Source organism: Thermobia domestica, unplaced genomic scaffold (genome assembly GCF_964235325.1).
Source record: "Thermobia domestica unplaced genomic scaffold, izTheDome1.hap1.1 HAP1_SCAFFOLD_392, whole genome shotgun sequence".
NCBI classification, from domain to species: Eukaryota; Metazoa; Arthropoda; class Insecta; order Zygentoma; family Lepismatidae; genus Thermobia; species Thermobia domestica.
In genome coordinates, this window is record NW_027656103.1 from 104,544 (window position 1) to 126,173 (window position 21,630).

The following is a 21,630-nucleotide window of genomic DNA, read 5'->3' on the forward strand; positions in this document are numbered from 1 at the left end:
ATTTTGAATTTTGTGAAACACAAATTGCAACTTGTGCCGTTACAAAATCACACAATCTATTTCCTTATATGCAGGGGACGGTCATTCATAAATAGAGTCTGATGGGGCTACGATACGGGAAGACAAACTAAGGAGGACGGGCGAGCAAGCAAACTTTCGTGGACGACCGACAAAAGTGCCATTCATATCGTTTGAAGCTGAACAAACAACCAAAAAAAATCAAAATCACAAATTACTACAGTAGAATATCTGTAATATTCTTTAATATAAATACATTTAGAAAAACGTAAGTTCAATTCATGAAACCCCAACATGAAAATCTACAGCAGGAGTCAGCAAACTGAATCCCGCGGATCAAATAAGTCCCGTCGCTTCTTTTTATCCATTGTGTGGGCTTTATTTTGAATTTTGGTGTACATTGGCACTTATTTATAATGTGGCCCTACAAAAAAAAGTATAAATCTCTGAGCTACAGGATCAACAAAAGCTCCCGGCGTGCAAAGCTGTGGATCACAGCCTTTGTTGTCAAGCCGAAACTACTTGACTGAACTTGCCCACAAAATAAAAATATTTTCATTCCTTAAACACTGGGTTACTTGCACATTAAATTTGGTTTATATTCGGTTTGTAGTTCTACCTAGAAAAGAATACCACAGAAAAGCCAAGACAAAATTAGTCTGTCCCTGAACGAGCTCAGCCACCACTGAGCTTTGTTCCTTGGATGACAGGCTACTTCTTCACTAATTTGGTTTTCAGATCCGACTAGTAGTTACCAAAAAATAAAGTTCCACATATAAGGTGGATTAAGCCTATCCGAGCCGCGGTTGTCTCTGCCCGAGCTCGGCCTACTATAGCAAGTTTTATTCCTTGGACGATGTGCTGCTTAAAACCCATTTCGGTTCAGGTCCGGCCAGTACCTACTGAGAATAATGCACATCACATGAGGGAAACGAGTCTATCCAAGGCCGAGCCTGGCCACCAAATATAACGATCTTAATTCTTTAGATGAAAGGCAACTTTCTCACTAAATTTGGTTCATATCCTGCCAATAGTTACCGAGAAAGAAAGTATCAAATACACACGCACACACACATACACAATATACACGTGGAATAAAACTATCAACTACTGTGCGCTTACGTTGGAAGTTAAAAATACTGTAATAAAAGGAAATCAAGCATTTTTAAGAGTATTTGAAAACCATCTTCACCTCATTTACGCTATCCTGTGATCTTAACTTCTTTGTTAAGAACCGGTGACCATATGTTCTAAGAGGGATGCGAAACAAAGATTAAACTAAAAGTTCTTCCTATGCCCATATTTTACTGTGAATGTAGGCATTTTTCTTCCTTCTTTCTTGAACTTTAAATAATTGAACGCTGTCCCCTCGCGACCCCATCATTTCCATCTTTGCATGTAAGGTTATCGAGGGTGAAGGATAAAAGCATACTATAATTTACAAAAGTGTACATTATTTAAATTGGTTTGAGTACGGATTGACAGTTCACATCACGTGCCATTTTAATTGTTTCAAAATATTGTAGCTAATCAGAGCACAGTATTATTTATACGTATTACTACTAGTCCATTCTCCGAGTTATTGTTACGAATTCACCAGGTGTTTTGGTAATATCATAATGCAGTTTTAGATAACGAACATACAAATATTTCAAGAAGGAGCAGATAACAGATTCATCTCATGAAGCAATGGAATTTAAATAACACAACTAACTTCCACGATGCGTTTCTCTTCTTTAAATTAAGAAATATGTACTAAAATGTTTCAAATAAAACACCCAAGTGAATAAACATAGCCTACTACTGTGTATAATGATGCACTTTGTAGTGTCTGTCTTCAAAATTGCTATTTTGTTTTGAATAAAAGCTGATTTACTTGAATAATATCCACATTTTACTGATATATTGCGATTCTTACGATAATAATTATTAAGCACTAAAGTTTGAAGTTACTTTACGTGTCCCTTCTTGCATAACCTGGAATACCTATCAAGTCTAGGTTGACAGTTAAACAGAGATGTCATTTTTACAGAATACCAAACTGATATATTCATTTAACAACTGATGTGGACATTTTTTCGAGCTACACGGTGTTTGATACAATTAAACGAGTTTTGGCGAAATAATATTACTTTTCCACTATTTGTTGAGTGTTTTTTTCCCTGTTTGTTAACATTTCCCTGTGTAACATGGCAGTTCATGCTGTATCTGGGAATTTGTTCAATAAATAAATAAAAGAATTCTTGATGTTTCCATACGAAATACGTAAATAAAATAATTTTTCTACCTTAGTCTTCGAGATGAGAATTTGTACAAATGCTTTAAAATTGTATTGTTCGTTCATCAAACTGGGAACATGAAACATAAAATAAAAACAACTCCTCTAAAGAACGTTTCTAAAACTTTTACGTTTTCGTCTACATCCACTATATTAAAATCACTCCTTCATAAAATTCGTCAATCGAAAGGTTTTCGGATTTGTATATACTGAAACCCAATATCAGTTATTTGTATGAGTTTCCAAGGATTAAAAGATATTCTCTGTTGTGTCCGATTCGTACACGTGACTGATTTATTAAAATAGCCTCTCCATCATATACCTGTCTTTATGTCCAGCAAGTGAAAAGAAGTCTCATTTTAAGCTCTGTGTTTATTATCGAGGTTTTTGCTATTAACATGGGCTTTCAATCACGACCGAGGTTTGCATTCGGTGCAGTTGGCTCATTCAAAATGAACTCTCTTAATATAGACATTACCCACCACACTATCTCGCTTCCAATAGAGTGGATAATCAGTTGCTGAACATTCTTTAAACTATCACCATTGAGAGAAAGTGTGTAATAGGAAAAGCTGTAACTGTCTAGAAGAAATATAATTATTAATCATGAAATAATTATTCAAATTAGTTTATTCTTTGGAAGATTAAACAAAGAAACATCCTTTTCTTATAATGCATTAATTATTCAACTCCCGATGCGTCTCTTAAAGTTCTCAATTTATCTATGACATAGCTTCAACTAACTACATGATTCAAGACAAAAAGATGTTCATTGTAAAACATCCTTAGCTTTTAATAACTTAGTATTAACATAAGATCGTAATGATGGTACGTCCGTCTGTCAGTTTATCATACGAAAACTCATGAACAAAAGCGAATTCATGAATTACGTTTTTTGGAGTAAATAGCTGGAGCGATTATAACGACCGAGTTGTTTAATGGAGTCAATACGTTGTGATCTTTACGGATAACGGCGATTTTAACGATAACTAATAACGAAAACTTCATATTACTGTATACTTAGTACAGTATATAAAATAATTACCTTTGATACAAGACATAAGGAAAATTATTTAAATTGGTGCCGATTTTTTAAATAGACCAACCTTAGTTCAAACGATACATTGCAGAGTCGATTGCTCTTCATATATTTCGAGGACTATTAGCTATTTCTGCTGATTTCCTATTTAAAAGATAATACTCATCCTTAACTATATGTGTATGATACTCGGAAATACAGGAAGAATCTTGATTAATCATACAGATAAATATACTCTTCAATTAAATAACAAATTGTTCCCCACGTGAAATAAAATATTAGTATGAGCTCCGTGGACTTCCGTTGAGCGTAGGATTAATGTACACATATCCAGAACAAGGGACTCGGCTTCTTTTCCAATGGGAACTCATGTTGTTCGGATCCTATTTCTGTCGATTGCTTCTGCGTCCTATTTCTCATAGAGCTTGAGTACTCAAAAAAAATGTTAAAATTCAAATCATCTATTAAATGTCTACTTAATTTTGATACCGGTAATCTTAGCACTTAAGTAAAAGTCTATACGTATTTTAGAAATTAAGAAGAAAACATAAAGTGACTCATTAACTCTATTGAGTCAATTCAGAATTAACAAGAAGTTTCTTTTATTTTAAAATGTATTGAATACAGTAAATTTCGAAACACGTATGATTTCTACAGTTTAAACGAAACATAGTTTCTTTCACATAAACAAAATTCCTAAATGATTAATCCCGAATGAAAAACATAAGTAACTTGTGAATGCTTAAATACAGTAGACACTGTTTTCTAAGCTTTAAATTTGAGCTTTTCTTTTGTGATCGGCTCAATCTGTGTGTATATATCTAAAAGTAGCATAATGTTGCTGTGGGGTGTACCCTTTCGAAACCAGAAATGAAAAAAATAAGGAAGGATGAGACAAAAAGAAACGAGGAAAAGAAGAATCAGCGTTAAAAATAAGCTACAATAAGCGTTTGGATTCTCTTTCTTATGTGTTATCATAATTTTTCGTCATCGCTTCCCTCATATTATTAAATATATTATTTCAGAAACAGTTTTCTACAGCTCCTTTAACTTGTCATTTGGAACAGATAGTAGTTGACGGACTAATAAAATCAAAAAGTTATGTGGAAAGAAAGTTCTGTTAACATTTGATTCAACAGAGAAAGGAACACAGATGTTGTAAATTATTTTACAAGAAATTATTTGATATGTACATTTTATAATAGTCGGATGTGTACTTTTTAAAACAGTGGATATGTAGTTTTTATAATAGTTGAGGTCATAATGAAAGGAAAATTGTTATATATGAATGAACAGAAGAAGGAACGTAGATATTGTAAAGTATTTTTAAACACTTTTTAATATTATTTTACTCGACATTCTTTCATAGTTTTTTCATTATAAAATACTGACATATCCTCATTTTATTACCTAACAAACCAATATATGTTGCCAGGAAAGTATTTTAGATTGATCAAGCCCCTGGTGTGATAACCACAGTATTTCATGTCACGAGCCCCCCATTACGAAATCCTGGCTACGTGTCTGAGCAAGGAATGAACGACGAACAGGTAGTGATGTGAGGTGGAAAATTTTCCGCTATATTTTTCCGGAAAATTTTCCGTTCTAAAAAAATATCAGTAATCAAGTAACAATTCCTCAGGAATCATGAAAATGATTGAATACATGTATAGAAATGTTAAAAAGTGAAAGATCGTTTAAAGAATCTGAAAATTTTCATGGCTCAGACAATTTTCAGTACTATGTAGGAACAAGTTAAACAATTTTTCATGAATCGAAATATTTTCTGCCTTATATGGAAAAATTGAAGAACTTTTTATCATTCGGAAAATTTTCATCATTTTGAAGCAAGAGGTAAAACAACATTTTTGTGAATCGGAAAGTTTTATTGCTCTGTAGAAACAAGTGAGAGGAATTTACATAGATCGGAAAATTTTCATCACTATGTAGAAACAAGTGGAAAACACTTTTCATAGGCCTGACAATTTTGGACATTATGTATAGTGATGTTAGGTGGAAAATTATCCATTATATTTAACTGCACATAGAGCTACAAAATTAAATTTCAGTAGAGGAAAGTTAGTCAGCAACAAATTATAATCTTCCAATTAGCTTTCGGGAACCGGAATATTTTCTACTTCAAGTTGGGAAATAAAATTTTACAGTGTTTCTCTCTCTCTCTTTTGCTCTGCGAGCTCCTTCGTTGCTAAGCAGTTAGCATACGCGCCTTTGGCATGGAAAATCTGGCTTCGATTCCCAGTGGGAGCTCATGTAGTTCGGATTCCACGTTAATTAGTTGGTACCGTTTTATATAGTCTCGCTGTTGAAAGGGACGTTAAACTCAAAATCAACTCAATGCAACTACTCTCTCTCTCTCTCTCTCTCTCTATGTGTGTGTGTGTATGTGTGTGTGTATGCAAAGTGCAAAGAACATACCTTGAGTTCGTAGAGTACAAATATCCCATTCTATTATTTAAAATTTCGATTTATTAAAAGTCATGAATATTTTCCGATTCATAAAAACATACTCGACTTATTCATTCGATTCATGAAAAATTGTTCCACTTGTTCCTACATAGTACTGAAAATTGTTTAAGCCATGAAAATTTTCAGATTCTTTAAACGATCTTTCACTTTTTAACAGTTCTATATATGAATTTAATCAATTTTATGAATACTGACGAATTGTTACTTAATCACTGATATTTGTTAAGAACGGAAAATTTTCCGGAAAAATATAGCGGAAAATTTTCCACCTCACATCACGGCTAAACAACGATGTAGCAGGCACGTAGCCAGGATTTCGAAATAGGGGGGGGGTCCGTGTCGAAATACTGTGGTTATCACACCAGGGGCTCGATCATTCTAAATTATTTTAGTGGCAACATATATTCGTTCGTTTAGTCAGGATTTCGTAATCGGGGGAGGGGGGAGGTGACATGAAATACTATGGTTACACACCAGGGGATCGAGCAATCTAAACTATTTTACTGACAATATACCCATATTGTTCTTTTAGCACAATAAAATGAGGACATGTTAGTAAGTATTTTAAGATGAAAAACTATGAAGAAATCTTGAGTAAAAGAAAATAAAAAAGTATTGAAAAAGATATAGACTTCCGAGGTCATTCGAACTCGGTTCTGCTTGTCCTCTTTTTTCTTTTTTCTTATCTTCTTTTAATGCCACAGCAACGAGATACTCTTTCGGGAGTAAAGACATCCTATAAAATGGATTAGAGGTGCCGCGACATTCAAAAAGGCTCATATTATTGGTGATTCTGGGCATTTCTTAAGTTCTACCTGAGAGTCTATGTTATCTATGCAAATAGATGGAATTCGGAATTCCTCGTTACAATAATACCAATTTTCAACTCCCCCCCCTCGGTTTTCTCCACACAAAGCTCCTCATAATAAAGAGTAACCAAATAATTGCTGTAGCTTTATATTTTTGACGCTGATTCATCTTTTTCTCGTTTCTTTTTGTTTCATCCTTCCTTAATATTTTTCATTTATGGATTTGATGGGGGGGTCCGGACCCCCCGGACCCACCCCTTGGCTACGTGGCTGGATATAAGAATAAGTGGTGTATGTTTATACGAATCGGAAAATTTTCCGGAAACTTTTCATCACTGTACAGGACAGACAATTTTTCGATTCATGAAAAATTGTTCCACTTATTCCTACATAGTACAGAAAATTGTCTAAGCCATGAAGACTTTCAGATTCTTTAAACCGTCTTTAACTTTTTAACATTTCTATACATGAATTCAATCAATTTTATGAATACTGACGAATTGTTACTTGATCATTGATATTTGTTAAGACCGGAAAATTTTCCGGAAAATATACAAGAAAATTTTCCACCTCACATCATGGCTAAACAATGATGTAGGAATAAGTGGAGTATGTTTTTATGAATCGGAAAATTTTCATCACTGTACAGGACAGACAATTTTTTGATTCATGAAAAATTGTTCCACTAGTTCCTACATCGTACTGGAAATTGTCTGAGCCATGAAAAATTTCAGATTCTTTAAACGATCTTTCACTTTTTAACGTTTCCATACATGAATTCAATCAATTTTATGAATACTGACGAATTGTTGCTTGATCATTGATATTTGTTAAGAACGGAAAATTTTCCGGAAAATATACAAGAAAATTTTCCACCTCACATCATGGCTAAACAATGATGTAGGAATATGTGGAGTATGTTTTTATGAATCGGAAAATTTTCATCACTGTACGGGACAGACAATTTTTCGATTCATGAAATATCGTTCTACTTGTTCCTACATAGTACTGAAAATTGTCTAAGCCATGAAAATTTTCATATTCTTTAAAGGATCATTCACTTTTTAGCATTTCTGTATATGAATTCAATCAATTTTATGAATACTGACGAATTGTTTCTTAATCACTGATATTTGTTAAGAACGGAAAATTTTCCGGAAAAATATAGAAGAAAATTTTCCACCTCATATCTCGACTAAACAACGATGTAGGAATATGTGAAATATGCTTTTATGAATCGGAAAATTTTCCCGAAAATTTTCTGGAAAATTTTCCGGAAAATTTTCATCACTGCGAACAGGAAGTGTATTCTTTGGATGCTTAATTGATTGGACTAATCTCTTCCCTTTTTCTATTGCCGTTCTGGCTCTATAAAAAAGATGCACGTTAAAGCCAGAAACGATTGGTTTATACCATTCCAATGGATGATTCACCTCCATCAACACATTTGATTCCTAACTCTTGATCGTATAATTCCTGGCCAAAATTAATGGTGATTCATCAAGTAATTGTTAAAATATTTTAAGCCCCGGATGAATGAACACGTGGACAGATAGTGAAAATATTGAAGAGAGCTTTTTGAAAAAACAAATTAATTAAAAAAAGAACATTGCAATCAGAGTAATTAAAGAAATACAGAATATCGACGAAAGGAGCTAACAACTTTATCGTAAATTAAAAATGTGAAGTAGATTGCCCCGAAGAAATCACAGTTTGTTAAAACTCAAAAACATTTTGAAAGTAGGCCACGTAATAAGTATTTCGTAAGTTACTGGAGATGGATTGACTGATGCAAAGACTTCTAGTGAGGGAAGTCACACCGGTAAAAATTAAAGTTTTCTCAGTTGAAATTTAAAGAAGAAAACGTTCTTAGTGTATTAATTCTTGTATGCAACAAATAATACATGAGATAATCATTATTCCCTTAGCTTCAAGCGCTACAATTTTAATTTTTACAAATATGACTTCCCTCACGAGCTGTAACACCATCAACAGAGATAATTCCGTAAGGCTCAACATAATGAAACTAATATTTCACAAAATTCTAATCCTTCTTCGGTAATCATTACAGAATATTTTCCATACATAGAGAGGAAGAGTTAAATCATTTTCCTTTATAAACTTAAACTTCAAAAATGGTCTTCATTGAGCTGTCTAAAGCCAGAACGAACTAACTACATTTTCGTGCTGTTGGATATTAGCCCTTATAGAAAAAGGGGAATTGACACGATCTGCTGCGGAAAGAAAGTACTATATGTGAAAATTGCTTTTGTTATTTTAGATCCACGTAAAACAGGAAAGCAAATAATAATAATAATAATAATAATAATAATAATAATAATAATAATAATAATAATAATAATAATAATAATAATAATAATAATAATAATAATAATAATAATAATAATAAGGTCCACACTAAATGATATTATTTATTTGCACTATCTGAAACTAATGCACGTTAACTACATATTCCGATTTCTCAATTTAATTTGAGTTTCGTGTATTTTATACAGAACCTTATGCCACACGAATCTAATTGTACACATTAACACAATAGTCAGGTGAAACGCATTTTTCAATGACAATAGCTCACGTCAAGTAGTACTGTTTTGTAACTGCCACTTTCCCTCAACTATAAGGAAAAATGGCAGTTTACTCTGGCTTTAGACAGCTCAAATATTAATGAAGACCAGAGCCGTAGCTAGAGATTTCAACGGCCGGGACGAGTAGAATTCGGTGCCCTTACACTCTCCTTACAAAGCGTGTTCTTTTTTCCCACATATAACAGAAGCAGCTTTTGTTCTTATGCTACGCTGAATTTTTATCAAGCAACTTGGACAGAGCATTGCAACAGCCAAAAGCGATCACTATGTATTCTTCTACAAACAAGAGCTACTTTCAAGAGACTTATTTTCAACTTTTTGTTAAACTTGACAAAACTATCTTTGGTTGTAAACAAATCCACTTGGAAAGCAGTTATGGAAGTTTACAACTATTTACAACGTTTCATACCATCGATAAGATTTGAAACTTCAATGTTCAAAATGTGTGACAACATTAATTTCCACTAGTAATTGTAAACGTTTGTAATTTTATTTTGTATCTGACCATACAAATACCATCTTAATTTCGATTCTTTTACGGTGAAAAATATTTTCTGAAATACGACGGAAATTTAGAGGGAGCCTTCTTTGCCAGTTTCTCAATATTCAACGATGGAGGTAAAGAATATGTTTAATGTTTGTATTTAAAATCCAAAATATATTTCAGTTAGAACATATGTTTGAAATTATGGCAATTACTTAATTTTTTAGTGAATGAAAATTCTGAATTTATGGTTACTTATTATTAATTAACATATTAAAATACACACACACACACACACACACACACACACACACACACACACACACACACACACACACACACACACATACATACATACATATATATATATATATATATATATATATATATATATATATATATATATATATATATAACACAACTAGATACGTATGCACAAAAAATATCCTGGCGCTTGATGGTGAAGGGATTCCAATAAATTCCTTCAAATTGGAACCATTTTATATGTCAATGCAATAACAAAAATCACTGATATTATCAGTCTTGGTAAAAGAAGAAATTCGTTGGGTTAAGTTCTGATTCCTTTAAGTCACTATTCTACAACTGCTTCGAGTTCGAAAATGGTATTACTCCCAGTATTCACCTTCATTTTTAATAACTATTCCAGCGCAAAGAGCAGCTTGTGTGTGCATCTTCAATCCTTTCATTTTCACACTTTTATTCTCACCGTCGTGATTAATCCGATTGTGTAGAAAAACGTGATTAACTAAGCAAACTCTTCACCATCAAAACGCCGAACACGTGCTTCAGACTTTGAGCGTTTCTGATTTTAAAAATGCTTCTGCGTACACACAGTCATTACTCGGCACCTCGTCGTTAAGAAATCATGTATAATAACTTCCTTTAAGTAATAAGTAAAATATTGTGACTTACTGAAACGTTTGGATTGTGAGTGAAGCGAGCACGGAAATTTTTAATAAATCTATTTTTTTTTTCAAATCGAGAATAATATTGATTGAACAGGGCGCTGATACTTTTTAGGAACTACATGTCATTTACTCATTTCCAATACGTTTTCTTTCTTCTTGTTTGGTCGTCACCCTCTTGCTATCGGCTCCCGGTACAACTGATCCACTAGCCCCCCTCTAGCTACAGCTCTGATGAAGACACATCTCAAATTAAATGAAAGTTTGGTTGTTTAACGTAAAACATTAGGAATTATTTCACATTAATTAAGTATTCTTCCTTATTCCTTTATCAATAAAATGCAATTTCTAGTTTTAGAACTCGCCCGTATGCCCTTCTGGCTAAGAAAGATGGAAAATTAGTGAAAGTGAATGATTGTGGAAGAATTAGTCGAATGAGAATGCTGGAGAACACGAGAGAACAGTGAGACAACGCATGAACGCAATGTTGTCCACTACATATTTATATGGCATGGGATTGGAGTAGGAATTCCACGCACCACCAACCCTTGATATATTTCGATCTCAACCTAAAGAATAATTCTTAAACTACATTTAGGGAATTATTTAAAGGCTTATTATATTGAAACATCCTTTTGTCCAATACTAGCAGAATGCTTATTTTTCGTAAGAGATGAATGAAATTTGTTGAAAATCCAGAGTGGCCCAAAAGTAGGTATACAGTCTCATACTGATTGGTCATGACATTTTATAATATTTACTTTTTGTTATCCATACAAGTATTCACTTAGTTTCTTCCTTATCTCTTCTTAATTTATTTTCACTTATACCTTAAGATTGGAACAAACTGAAACAAATAAATTCATTATCTTAATAAATTAAAATGTCATACTTAATCGATACTGGTCTGTATACATACTTTTGGGCCACCCTGTATATCAAAGAAAGCTAAATACATATTTTACTGGCTTAAAATATTTGTTAATATAAAATTAATTTTACTGGAGTAATTAAGAGGCTCACATTTGCTTCATTCAGTAGAGGTCACATTTCGTTAGCGTTCTCGTTTGTCTAGAGTACATAGGAAATATTTATACCAAATTTCAAAGATGTACATTTAATAATTTCGGGTACCTGGAGAACAAAAATAATCAAGTTCTTCTTTTCCTCATTAAGGAGTCACGTTTTGTAAAATTCCACTTTAACGTTGGCCTGCAGTGTTATATATATACAAAGTTTCAAGATTGTAACCGTAAGAATTTGGAAATATTGTGATACGTGTGTCAATGAATTTCTATTAGACAAGTAAACAAATATTTAAAACTAAGAAGGTTTCCGTAAGTTTTCTATCTTTTTCCAATTTTAGTCACAAGTAGTTAAAATAATTTGTATTTCATCTTACAAATAAGTCATTCAGGAGAATGCCAACGGTACTTTTGCATCTATCTTGTATCTTAAAAAAAAATACAGCATAAGATTTTTTTTTAAGTTTGAGATTAGCGACTTTATTTGGATGGAAAGGTCAGTTTGTTATTGTAATCCACTTCTCCATCAGAAAAGTCGCTGACTTTCAACTAATCTCCAACTTTTTCAAACTTTTTGTCCTTGTGTAAAGTTGTGTTTTGTTTATGAGATTCGAGGTAACTGCAAAGTACCGTTAATATTAAATGTACCATCAACTAATTTCCCACACAGAATGTTGCATTTTTATGTATAGTAGTGCTGGTTGAGCACGAAACCAGTCCTAAGAAACCGACAAACACCCTTTGCCTATAGATGTAATATATGCTCCCATTTACTCAACGGAAACTGACGCATAAACCATTTATGGAAAGGGAGATATTTTACAATAGTTATATGTGTATATCCTTAGTGCTGTGATTGCATTGCATAAATATAATCTGAGTGATGTATCTTGTTCGACAATTAGAAAGAAACAAGACTTTTATTTTTTTTAAATGTTCTTGACCTCATTAAATCCGGCCCTATTACTATAACACTCAGGCCCGTATTTAGGTAAGTGCTATTCTTTGCTCGATCAGAGGGCGGCAGAATTTAGGGGCCGGCAAAATTTTGGAATTCTTTTTAAGATTCACAATAAAGTAATATTTAAAAAGTAGTAACTCGCAGAGTCCCGCGCAAGAGAGAGAAAATATGTTAATGTGTTTAATTCGCTCTAATTAAATTAGTTACTAATTAGCTAGCTTATCTGATTATTTTTAGAAAGTAATTTTCTCCCACCTCTACTCCAAGGGGTGAGGATGAACTTGAACATCATGGAAACTGATACCGCTAGACTCAGCTACCTCAAAAACTATGAATTCAACACTAATACCTGTCGTTTTCAATTATTTTTAAAATTTTGCCCCCTCCCTGGCTAGTGAGGTATAACCTTGAAGTTGAATTGGATTAAAACTTCACTTCACTATTAATACTTCACTATTCACTTCTCAGCGACCCAAAAACTATGAATTTAACTAATATTGGTTGTTTTCCGACAACGTTTGGGAGATGATTCCTGACACCAAGATAAGACAAAAAGTATAGACCAACCTGGGTGCACAAATGCTTGATTTTGGATTTACAGGCTGCCGAAAACAGTAAAAAAAATGAACTTTAAAGGCCCATAGCTTCAATACTATGGGACCTACCGGACTCGAGTCAAGACTTTATTTAAGAAATAGTATGTGCCCTATCCAAATATCCAGGATCCAGGATCAGGATCCTGCGGTACTTCAACAACAATTTTTACAGACCTAGTTGATGAGTACTTCAAGTTATATCCTCTAGCCAAACTCCCTGTATAAAAATTGTTGCGGAATTACCGCAGGATTTTGAAACATGTATTTTTGGATAGCGCACGTATTAGTTCTGTAGTGAAGTCTTGACCGAATACGGAAGGTCCCATAGTTTTGGAGCTATGGACCTTTAAAGTTCATTTTTTTTCCTGTTTTCGGCAGCCTATAACTCCGAAAGGAAGCATTTGTGCACCCAGGTTGGTCTATACTTTTTGTCTTATCTTGGTGTCAGGAATCACCTTCCAAACGTTGTCGGTGTTGATATGAAACACCCTGTATAAGCACGGACCTGAAACACTACTCACCTTCCTATTTGCTGTTACCCCTTCCCGCTAGTCTAGTGGCTAGCGGGTGGCTGCCTTTGGTTCACAGATTCCCCCATTCGATACCCGGTGGGAGATCATTACTATGGTAAACAGTAAATCCATGTCTCATATAGTCTTGTAGTTGACAGAGATGCTGACCAATTCAACCAAATCTATTTGCAGTCAATATTTGACGCACATAAGAGAACAGAAAAGTCAACTCTGCTTATAGAGGTATTCCTAATAATAATTTACGTAGTTCCGTTTTACATGAATCAATAAAAGCTGTTTTTTTGAAAACGAAATATAGACATCTATTAGATCTTTACATATTCATGACTGCGTTAACAGTAATAACTAATGATTTCTCAACTAATTGAGCACATTAACTTTATTTGCTTGAACGACTTACACATATTAATCGTTGAATATTTTAAAGACTCATAGAAAGGTAAAAAAGATTGACAAGCTATTTCTAATAATGATGAAATTCTCCCTATGTCCTCGATGTAGTCTAGTGCTTAGCACATGTACTCTTTGTACAAGAGTAACGGATTCGATTCATGATGAAAGACAATTGAACGCATTACAGTGTTTCGAATTCTAGGTTAAAATGTTCAGTTTCCATAAACAACATCAATTGAAGCACCCTGCCGAACAAGGATATATGTTACATTTTAGTGATTTCGAGAAAACGGACAAAACCTTGTAGTATATTTCAGGAATACATTAGAAGAAAACAAAACCAGCTGCTAGTGACGTTCGTCAGAGTAGCAGGAAACGTAAAATAAAGTAAAATAAAGTTGCCTGCATGAAACAACGGGAAGTTTTTCTCGAAAGCACTAAAATGTAACAAATGTCGTTGTTCGGAGGGTTGCTTCAATTCTTCGTGTCCAATACACAATTGACGAGGTATCGTATATATATATATATATATATATATATATATATATATATATATATATATATATATATATATATATATATATACGCAAGAAGTATTACTGTATTATATAGAACTCGTGGTATGACACGTATATTCCTTATGGGAGGGGCCAGTGTACGAAGTGGAAAAAAGCAGAGGTGGTATGTTTTATTACGATTTTGACTCGACATACCGGATATCTAAATGTTGAAATATAGTGAGGGTATGTTGCCTAAAAGATTGCATTTCTATTTAAATTATGCTGTATTATAGAGAATTATACACAAAAAATGTTCTAAAACCGAGTTTTTGTATTAACAATTTCCTACTAGAAAACTCCCGAAGCCCCCGCTCGACTGAGGGGTATTCCAAACACCCTGGAATATCCGCCCTTCACAGCAGACATCCCTTAAATCCGCCCATGCTCAAGACATAACATGTATATGCATTCAGGCAAGACACATACATACATAAGAAAGAAACAATTCAATATGGCATATCAAAATATAAACTAGTTGAACTTCTTTGAAGATACTTCATTTTAAAACCAAAGATAGGAAAAAGATTACAAAAATGTTGGTGTTGTCAACTTAGAAATTATTGCTACGTAAGAAAGCCATCTTTTTCGTGCAAAGCTATTTGTCAATTACTGTGTATAAGAATGGATTTATTAAAGGTATATTAGCATTCACTTTCCAGTGACGGTATGTCCTGATCATTGGAAAACCAGAGGCGGTATGATTTCATCACTGAAAAACCAGAGGCGGTATGGCATACCACCGCATACCGTCTCACTTCGACCACTGGGAGGGGCTACATGTGATATGACCTAATGCTAAACTATAAATCCGCACTTCAGCCAGCCTTTCTGCTGACAAAAGCAATTCATTTTAAAAGAAAGGATTTTAAATTAGCTTTTACGGATCGCTGTTGAACCCTAAATCTTTACAGCCCGGCTGAATAAATTTGAAATCTCTTACACGCACTCACCATCGATAGTTACTAATACTACTTCTTTCCTATATATATTGAGGTTCTTCGTGGCTAAGTGGTTAGCGTACGCACTTTTGGCGAGGAAGACCCGGGTTCGATTTCCAACAGGCGCTCATGTGGTTCGGATTCCACGTTAATAAGTAGGTTCCATTTCATATAGCCTCGCTGTTCAAAGGGATGTTAAACTCAAAATCAGCTCAACCCATTCTTTCCTATATACTTGTTTCTTATATTAATAACTGAGATAATTTAAATGTGTTTCTTGTACTTAAACGAAAACAAAGAAAAACGCCTCAAAAATATTAAACAGAAATTATTGAAAATATGTATCGAATACAGACCCGATTTTTAATGACTGTAAAAGTCTAATAGTTTTTTCTGGTGTAAGATACCTAATAGTTCCCCAGAGTAGTTTCTATGTTTCAACGCAGTTAAATGAATAAACATTTCAACACTTGAGACGTCCTTTGAATTTCTATTTTCGATCCTGATTATTATTTCACCTCTTTTACAGGGACTTGCATATCAATAAGTGAAACAATGAATAGAAGAACACTCACTTATGTAATGGGTAAACGGCCAATAATTTCTAAATATCTAAAAATGTACTGAAAATGGAAAATTAAGTATAGTTACACTTATCAGCTCCTGCTGCACCGCCAAACAAAATGGCTGCACTATGACTTCGCGTCCTCCCTGCGAAGACAAGAAGACCTGCTACTTCCGATGCTACAACTGAACGACGACGCTAGAGTCGCTGTGCTTGTCAGAGGAACAGAAAGCCCGCGAAAGTTAAACAGACAAACACGAACACGTCATTGAGACGTATGAGAGGGGCATAGACGTGTTGTTTTCTTAATGCTATTTCCCGCTCTTTTCAGATCAAAACATCGGTGTTTGTCAGACGAGCATTGCTGTTGAGAATCTAGTTAATGTTATTAACGTTAAAAAGAAATTAGAATCAAAGAGAGTAATCTATAAAATCAACACAAAAGCCTGATATTTCTCATGAAAACAATGTTTAGATGTATACATTAAATCTTGTGAGACTCAAGGCACATCTTGTGCCACTACAAAATTATCCAATCTGTTCCCTTATAAGCAGAAGGTGGAAATGAAATTCCAGAACAAACAGGAAGGACGGTAATTAGTGCATACGGTTTCATCGGGCTATATTACGAGAACAAAACCGCAAGTGGACGAGGCCGCAAGAAAATCTTCATGGACGACTTGCTAAAGCGACACCGTTTGATGCAGAACAAACAAGCAAACAAAATAGAAATTACCGATTATTACAGTACAATATCTAAAATATGCTTTAATATAAATCAGAAAAAGAAACGTAAGTTGCATTGATGAAACCCCAACTTGAAAGTCCACAGCAGAGGTCAGCAAAATAGATCCCGCATATTAAATATGTCCAGTCGCTTCTTTCTTACTGCCCTGCGAAGTTCATTTTGGGTTTTGATGTTCAGTAGCACTTAGAAGTGCGATGTGGCCCTACACAATGCCTATCTCTGATTTAGAGGATTAGTGGGTCTATAGTCACACGAATAGTTTCAAAAGTAGACTTAAACCTAGTGCAAAGCTGTGAAATGCGACCTCTACTTTCGAGCCAAGGCTACCTGGCTAAGCTCATCCACCAAATAAAGATCTCTTCATTGCTTAAATAATGGGCTACTTGCTCTTAAATTTGATTCAGATCCGGCCAATAGTTATCGATTAATAAAGCATGACATACAATTTGAGCCGAGCCGCGGTTGTCTATGGTTAATCTCTGCCTACAAATATAACGAGTTCTTTTTCCTTGGACGATGGTCTGCTTCCCACAAAATATAGTTTATCTCCGGCCAGTATTTACTGAAAAATAAAGTACGACACACAACGTGAGCAGAGTATATCTGTTGCGAATCCCGGCCGCTAGATATAACAATTTTAGCTCCTTAGATCAGCGTTTCCCAATCTTTTTCAACTTGCGTCACACTACGGGTGTTACTTGGATTCTAGCGGCACACTTATAGATATTATTATTTGTAAATATAAAACAAAGTGGTATTTTTTTCTGTGATTATTGATCTCCTCCTCGCATAGAAGAAAGCTCTATCACTTGTTTTTCTCGTGCTTATTTTTCATTCTAATTTTAGAATAAAAAACAATTGCAATGAAATATTGGACTCAGGTTTTTAAAAATACGCTTTCTTTTGAAAAACTGTATGCAACCTTTTACTAAGAAGGAAGATCACTAAATAACGAACGAACAAACAAATCTCCTTTTACCTTTAAAACACAAATGTAGGCAATTTGTCGAGAGTATTGAATGATATTTTAAATTTTCAAGTTACGAAATAGTCTGCAACAATAAAGAAGCAATAATGGTCATAAAAATGATAACAAACTTTTTTCAACATTAGAAATGCAGAACAGTAACCTTGTATGAAACTAAAGTTGTAGATTCATAGTAGAGATTCATAGTAATGTCAAATACAAATATGCATTTTCCCCTACGTTTTGCAACTTGATTGCTATAAAGTTAATAATTTTGTTTCGATTCCTCGCGGCACACCAGCGGCCCATTCACGACACACCGGTTGGGAAGCGCTACCTTAGATGATGGGCTATTTTCTCATGAAATTTGATTCCTATACGGCCAGTAGTTACCGAGAATTAAAGTACCAAACACTCCCCCCCCCCACACACACACAAATATGCACATGGAGAGAAACTATAATCTATCGTGTGCTTACGCCGAAAGTTATACATTTGATAAAGAGAAATCTAGTATTTTTAAGAGTATTCGAAAACTCTTCATCTAATTCAGGCTGTTTTGTGATCTTAACAGCTTTGTGGACAGTGTTTATGTTCTAAAAGGGAAAGAAATAGAAATTGAACGGAAGGTTCTTTCTATGTCCACACTTTCCTGTGATTCTAATTACTTATCCTTTCTTCTTTCTCTTTCTGTCTTGATCTTTTATTATAGTCTAGGCTCTGTCCATAAGAGCTGTAGAAAAGTCGGGGATGACAGCAGATCTCTTCAGAACCTGTCAGAGGGTGATCAATTAATGAAAAAAATCGAAGGTAACACTTCCGCAACCGGGGCCTTCATTGTGAAATTCAATATTCAAAATGGCGCCCGCGCGCAAGTACCAAATTATATTTGAACTGAAATATCTTCTCACAGAAACAGGTTAGAAACGTCGTTTTTGAACCAAATTAAAGATAATCGATAGTAGAAGTAAGAAAACTAAGTATATTGTTTACATGTTGCCGCCATATTTAAAAATAACGGTTATTTGGGCCAAAATTAGTTTTTCTCGTTTCTCTTTTTTCATTTTATAACAAATAGCTATGAAGTTATTAAAAATATGAAAACGCAGCCAAAACTAATTAAAGGAGCATAATCTTAACTTTCTATCGTTACCAATATCTTTAGTAGATCTTAAAAAATGACGGAGCTATTTAAATTTAAGTGGCGCAGGGTGTAGCGTTTTTTGGACTTTAATAAATTACCGGTACTGGAAAAACACTCACTACGCGCAAAACTTTCAAAGCTATTACTTTTCAACAAATTAAAATAGTCCATTCATTTTATCGATAAATTAAAGGTAATAGGTTGTTGTGTCGTAGAAAATGAAATAATAATGCTGTTGCATTTGTCAAATATTATTATTAACATGTTTGTTCATGTAATATGTAGCTAATGTTGCAGACTGTAATGTGGACAGTGGAATAATAAAAATCCATAGTTGGCACCAATATCCTAGACAATGACTATAGAAAACCTGTTTGGCATCTCCGTATCCCGATTCACCTCTTTCTCTGCATCCGTATTAGACGTAAATGCCTGCATCATTTACTAGAATCGTGACAAATCTTCATGTAAAACAATGTCGTTCTTCCGAGGGAGAGATGTTATAACTGTGGCTGAAATTCGCAAGGATGGTGTTCTGAAAGACTTAAGGATCTTCAGCGAGGTGCAGAATTTGTGTATGATTGTAATGATGCATTCTATATGTTATATTCAAACATGAATGTATTGTTTCGGAAGGAAAATAAAAAAAGAACGTAGTGAACCTGAGGAGCTGGATCAGCGTTCAATAAAATCTCAAGCTGAGCCAATGGCAAAGAAAATGAGAGTAGATATTCCAGTTCGACAATCACCATCTTCAAACAAGGAAGCAAGAAATGTTTTATATGTAGTATGTGGGAAACAGAAACACAACGGAATTATACAAAAGTACAAAATATGTTAATCAAATCGTGCAACCACATTTTTATCCGCAACCATGTTCTTTAAAGATGACGAATTTACGAGAACTTGTGACTTGGAGGATGAATTCCCTGTTTTCGGTGCATATCTCTATTATCATAAGGTCTGTCTTGAGCACTATCTTCTGAAGTTCAATAAATATTCTCAGAAATCAGATAGCACAACTACCGAGTCCAAAAAAACTAATAAAAGTGGAGTGCTTAATAGAGTACCGCCAATTATCGAGAAACTATTGGATGAGGGTGTGGATTGACATTGTCGGAAATTCGAGGCTTTATTAATGGAAACAGTGAACTGACTTTTAATAACAACGAAGTTAAACTTTGGAGAAAAAGTAAGGTTTTCGAAGCCTTCGAAAAGAAATAAACCGATTCTAGGTTTCAACTCATTATTTAGTGCCGAAGAAGTAGCTGACAAACTGATATCGATTAACATCTTACGAGTGCAGCGAAAGAAGTACGAATGGCTCTCCTTCACACAGATTTCGGTATTGAAGGAGAATTTGGGGACAGTCAGCAACTTCATAAGTCCTGGCCAATAACTAGAATTCCTCAACCTCTTTTGGATTTCCTAGCAGAGGTGCTACAAGTGGTCAATCTGAACATCATATCTGGGACGCAAGCGAAAACCAACATATCACTGACGAAGACAGTGAAAATGATCTTGAAGAATTTTCCGACCAACAAAATCTAAATTTCCATAATCTATTGAAGTCAATCTTCCAGATTTTATTCTATAATATATATCGTCGTAGGAAAGCAACCCCCATGCATTTGATGGTGGCACATTCAATTCATGAGAAATGCAAAATTAGACAACTGATCTCAACTATGAATAAATTAGATGTGTCAGTTGGCTATAAAGATGTTATGCAAGCACGAAGCAACCTTACAACAATATACACTAAAACCTGTTGCTCCACCTTGTCTTTTTCAAGCCACTTTTAGAGTGATAGTTTCACAGTAGGAGCTATGGACAATTTAAACCGTGAAGAGGCTACTCTGTCAGGAATCCGTGATAGCCACGATACAGTCATGGTGTTTTTCCGGGAAATGCCAACAAAAGTCCCATCGAAACCGAAATTGTCGAAGTCGGTACTAGCAAGACCTCCAGTCATCTTCAATCCTTGCTTCCATCTCAGCAATTGAAGAAATAAGAAAGGAAGGTACAACCTATATCGATTCAAAACACGTTGACAATTTCTCCCGAACTGTATGATTTGGACATCGATAATCTGCGTCAGAAGGAGTTTATTCAAGACATAATGTATGCTGCATACGAGCTAGAAACTAAAGAATCCACTTTAACGCGGGGTACTGTGAATGCGATAATAACGGATTCAGATGTTTCTAAGAAACAAGTTGGCTTTCTTCCAGTACTGCCGTATCCAGTAACGGAATATAATAGTGTATACACAGCAATGAAAAAACTTCCAGAGCCTACCTAAACACTTAAACCAATCTTCAATGCCTGTAGTATGTGACGAAGGGGTGTATCACATTGCTGCCGAAATGCAACTTAGGAGCAATGAATTTTCAAACATTGTCCTCATGCTAAGATCATTCCACATGACCTTCTTGTCTACACAGGATAGTACATTTCTGGTAGTGGTTTGGAGTCTCTTTTCATAGAAAATTTTTAGGTCCAAAGTAACCGAGAGTATTCTAAAGGGAACTATCTACGTTAGGGCAGTGA

General features: G+C 34.4%; 1 protein-coding gene across 1 annotated transcript in view; it reads right to left on the reverse strand.

Moving 5' to 3' along the window:
* The window catches only part of LOC145676822 (innexin inx2-like), a 66,164-nt gene extending 49,743 nt beyond the window's left edge, over positions 1-16,421 (reverse strand). Inside the window, exon 1 of the mRNA XM_081747601.1 lies at positions 16,305-16,421. The gene's annotated coding sequence lies outside the window, so the exon portion shown is untranslated. The remainder of the gene's footprint in view (positions 1-16,304) is intronic.
* Positions 16,422-21,630: the final 5,209 nt, after the last annotated feature.